The sequence below is a fragment of the Nicotiana attenuata genome, unplaced genomic scaffold (genome assembly GCF_001879085.1).
Source record: "Nicotiana attenuata strain UT unplaced genomic scaffold, NIATTr2, whole genome shotgun sequence".
NCBI lineage: Eukaryota > Viridiplantae > Streptophyta > Magnoliopsida > Solanales > Solanaceae > Nicotiana > Nicotiana attenuata.
The window spans coordinates 10,156-15,394 of NW_017674964.1; positions in this window are offsets into that span (position 1 = coordinate 10,156).

The window sequence follows — 5,239 nt, forward strand, 5'->3', positions numbered from 1 at the left end:
CACCATTTAGACTGCAAAGGGAGCTGTTCTCAGAAACTGGACCGCCACACCATCCCGAGCCCGCCGAGTCCCTGGGTAGCTTGGCAGAATTTATAGCCGTTTTAGGCATTTAAAATTTCCAGCAATTTTGTTTTACGATTCCTTTGTTTCAAAATAAATGCTCGATTCATCGAGCGAAGCTTTGTTTGAACAATTTTTCTTAGTTTTAATCAAATGCATTTGTCCTTTATCATTATTCATTACTATTTTTACACTTTTCCCTTCTACAGTGTTATTATTACTTTTCCTGATGAACCGGTGACTGTGACATGTAATGAGGCAACGCAACATGAGAATAGTGACTCAGAGGAAGAAGATGAGATACCCAAGGAAATTGTTAGAGAAGTTGAGAACTTTGAGAACAAGCCTAAGTCCAATCTGGATGAGATCGAAGCAGTAAATTTGGGAGACGCCGAGACCATCAAAGAGACCCGCATTAGCATTCACTTGTCGCCAACAGAGAAGAAAGGATACATCCATTTTCTAAAGGAATACGAGGGCATTTTCGCATGGTCTTACGATGATATGACCGGTTTGAGCACATCTATAGTGGCTCACAAGTTGCCTACCAATCCCATGTGTCCGCCAGTCAAGTAGAAACTCAGAAAATTCAAACCAGACATGAGTTTGAAAATCAAGGAGGAAGTTACAAAGCAGATCAAAGCCAAAGTTCTCAGAGTGGTTGAGTACCCAACCTGGTTAGCTAACATTGTGCCAATTCCGAAGAAAGACGGGAAGGTCCGAGTATGTGTTGATTATCAGGATTTGAACAGAGCAAGTCCCAAAGACGACTTCCCGCTGCCAAATATACACATCTTGATCGATAACTGCGCCAAGCATGAACTCCAATACTTCATAGATTGCTTCGCGGGTTATCACCAAATCTGGATGGATGAAGAAGATGCCGAGAAGACAACTTTTATTACGCCTTGGGGTGTATACCGTTACAAGATGATGCCACTCGGTCTGAAGAATACTGGGGCTACTTACATGAGAGCCATGACAACCATCTTCCATGATATGATACACAAGGAAATAGAGGTATATGTGGACGACGTCATTATCAAATCCAAGAGGGCCGCAGATCACATAGCAGACTTGAGGAAATTCTTCGACAGGCTCAGGAGGTACAATTGGAAGTTGAACCCCGCAAAGTGTGCATTCGGGATTCCTGCAAGAAAGTTATTGGGATTCATTGTCAGTCACCGAGGAATCGAGCTAGATCCGACTAATGTCAAAGCTATTCAGGAGTTGCCACCACCTAAAAGCAAAAAGGACATGATGAGTTTCCCGGGACGGCTCAATTACATCAATCGGTTCATAGCGCAGTCCACAGTAATATATGAGCCCATCTTCAAGATGCAGAGGAAGGATGCCGAGACTAGTTGGACCGAGGATTGTCAGAAAGCTTTCGACAAGATCAAGGAATACCTATCCACACCGCCAGTTCTAGTCCCGCCTGAACCAGGACGACCTTTGCTACTTTATCTATCCGTGTTAGATGGAGCCTTCGGATGTGTTTTAGGACAACATGATGAGACAGGAAGAGGAGCAAGCCATATACTACCTGAGTAAGAAATTCACACCTTACGAAGCACGGTATTCTCTGCTTGAACGCACTTGCTGTGCTTTGACCTGGACATCCCAGAAATTGAGGCATTATTTCTGTGCCTACACTACATACCTCATATCCAGGATGGATCCCTTGAAGTACATATTTCAGAAGCCCATGCCTACTGGGAAGTTGGCTAAATGGCAGATACTACTGCGTGAGTTCGATATCGTCTATGTAACTCAAAAGGCAGTCAAGGGACAAGCGTTGGCAGATCACCTCGCAGAAAATCTGGTTGGAGGAGAATACGAACCCTTGAAAATGCATTTTCCTGATGAAGAAGTATCATTCGTAGGAGAAGACATTATCGAAGCACAAGACGGGTGGAGGATGTTCTTTGACGGAGCCGCAAATTTTAAAGGAGTAGGTATTGGAGCAGTTTTGGTGTCAGAAATGGGTCAACATTATCCCGTATCTGCTAAACTCAGATTTCACTGCACCAACAACATGGCGGAATATGAAGCCTGCATACTAGGGCTCAACATGGCAGTCGACATGAACATTCAAGAGTTGTTGGTGATCGATTATTCAGATTTGCTCGTGCTCTAGGTACAAGGAGAGTGGGCCACCGAGAATTCCAAGATATTGCCATATCTGCACCATGTGCAAGAATTGAAAAGGAGGTTCACAAAGATAGAATTCCGATACGTGCCCAGAATTCAGAATGAGTTTGCCGATGCATTAGCCACTTTACCATCCATGATAGAACATCCAGATAAGAACTACATTGATCCCATTACGGTGAGGATCCATAATTAGCCAGCTTACTGTGCTCATGTCGAGGAAGAAGCCGATGGAAAGCCTTGGTTCCATGACATCAGAGAATACTTATCAAAGGGAAAATACCCGCAGTATGCAAATCACATTTAGAAACGCACACTCCGGAGATTGTCAAATCACTTCTTCCACAGCGGAGGGAACTTGTACAGAAGAACTCCTGATTTGGGGTTACTAAGGTGTGTCGATGCGAAGGAAGCTTCTAAGCTACTTGAGGATGTGCATGCTGGGACTTGCGGTCCATACATGAATGGTTTTGTTCTGGCCAAGAAAATACTCAGGGCAGGTTACTTTTGGATGACCATGGAGACGGATTGTGTTCAGTATGTCCGCAAATGCTTTCAATGTCAAGTGCATGCCGATATGATAAAAGTGCCGCCAAACGAGCTCAATGCAACAAGCTCACCTTGGCCATTCGCCGCCTGGGGAATGGATGTTATCGATCCGATTGAGCCCACTGCTTCGAACGGACACCGGTTTATTCTGGTAGCCATCGATTACTTCATAAAATGGGTAGAAGCTGCGTCTTACAAAGCGGTAACCAAGAAAGTCATCGCAGATTTTGTCAAGGATCGTATTGTCTGCCGATTCGGAGTTCCTGAGTCCATTATTACTGACAATGCGGCCAACCTCAACAGTGATCTGATGAAAGCTATATGTGAAACTTTCAAAATCAAGCACAAGAATTCCACCGCCTACAGACCTCAGATGAATGGAGCCGTAGAAGCCGCCAACAAAAACATCAAGAAGATACTAAGGAAAATGGTAGAGAACCACAAACAGTGGCACGAGAAGTTACCATTCGCCTTATTGGGATACCGTACCATAGTCCGCACATCAACTGGGGCAACTCCCTACATGTTGGTTTATGGTACCGAAGCTATCATCCCAGCCGAGGTGGAGAGTCCTTCTTTAAGAATCATACAGGAAGCTGAACTCAGCGATGCAGAATGGATTAGAAGTAGCTATGAACAATTGGCCCTTATCGATGGAAAGAGGATGAATACAGTATGTCACGGCCAACTTTATCAGAACAGAATGTCCAGAGCTTTCAACAAAAGAGTCAAACCAAGGCAGTTCGCACCAGGACAACTGGTATTGAAGAAAATCTTCCCACATCAAGATGAAGCCAAAGTGAAATTCTCTCCCAACTGGCAAGGTCCGTACATGGTTCGTAGGGTGCTGACAGGAGGAGCACTCATACTTGCTGAAATGGATGGAGAAATCTGGCCAAAACCGATCAATTCAGACACAGTCAAGAGATACTATGCTTAGATACTTTGCATTTCCTCATTTGATGTAACTGAACTATGCTTGACCTGATTCCCGTTTAAGAGGGGATACGTAGGCAGCCTATGGGTTCGGTCATATCATAATAAAATTCTCATTCCCCCCCCCCCACCCAAGATCAACTGGGGCAGAATTTTGAGGAGGACCCTCAAAATTCCGGAGCAAGTCCAGCCAGCGCCAACACATGTCAGACAGTCAGAAGTCGGTTAAGAAACTGGGGCAGAATTTTGAGAAGGATTCTCAAAATTCCGAAAGGGGTTCAGCAAGGCCTATTGTCTGCAAACGGTCCTACCAAACTGGGGCAGAATTTTGAGGAGGACCCTCAAAATTCCCACATAAGAGAGCTGCTATGCCTTTGAAATGTGTCACAGTCGCTAGTTCATCAAAATTACTTGATATATCTTCCAAAATGATTCTATTTTTTTTATCAATATATGCATATCTTTCGAAAAATCTATTTTCATTACAGTCAAGTATCACCCAGGGAAACTCGAAAGGCTTTCAGAACGAAGCAAAGCAAAGCCAGCCAACAGAAGCACGAACCAACCTTCCCCCACAAAACTTACAATTTTTCTGTGAACGCAGGCACATCTGATGTAACGGTAACATCCACGTAGCAAGATCGCTATCAATCACCGAATACATCTCCAGCTAAGACATATGCTACCTTTATGTGTTTCTTGCTCTTTGCATGGGACTAATCCCTGTCCCGCATATTTGCATGAGTCTAATCCTTGACTCCATCCTGCATGAGGCTAATCCTTGCCTCCCCATTTGCATGAGGCTAATCCCTGCCTCCATATTTGCATGAGGCTAATCCTTGCCTCCCCATTTGCATGAGTCTAATCCTTGACTCCATCCTGCATGAGGCTAAACCTTGCCTCCTATTTGCATGAGTCTAATCCTTGACTCCCTACTTGCATGAGGCTAATCCCTGCCTCCATATTTGCATGAGGCTGATCCTTGCCTCCCCATTTGCATGAGTCTAATCCTTGACTCCATCCTGCATGAGGCTAATCCTTGCCTCCTATTTGCATGAGTCTAATCCTTGACTCCATCCTGCATAAGGCTAATTCTTGCCTCTTATTTGCATGAGTCTAATCCTTGACTCCCTACTTGCATGAGGCTAATCCCTGCCTCCATATTTGCATGAGGCTGATCCTTGCCTCCCCATTTGCATGAGTCTAATCCTTTACTCCATATTTGCATGAGGCTAATCCTTGCCTCCATATTTGCATGAGGCTAATCCTTGCCTTCCCGATTTGCATGAGGCTAATCCTTGCCTCCCTCGTTTGCATGAGTCTAATCCTTGACTCCCTATTTGCATGAGGCTAATCCCTGCCTCCATATTCGCATGAGGCTAATCCTTGACTCCCCGTCTGCATGGAACCAAACAATGTCCCTCCTTGCATAAGTATTGCTCTGCTTTTAGTACTGTCCGTTTGCTTGCGATCGGGCTGAACTCTGCCCTCTATTTCACAAGACTAAGCCTTGTCTTTTTAACATCATACTATTGCATAT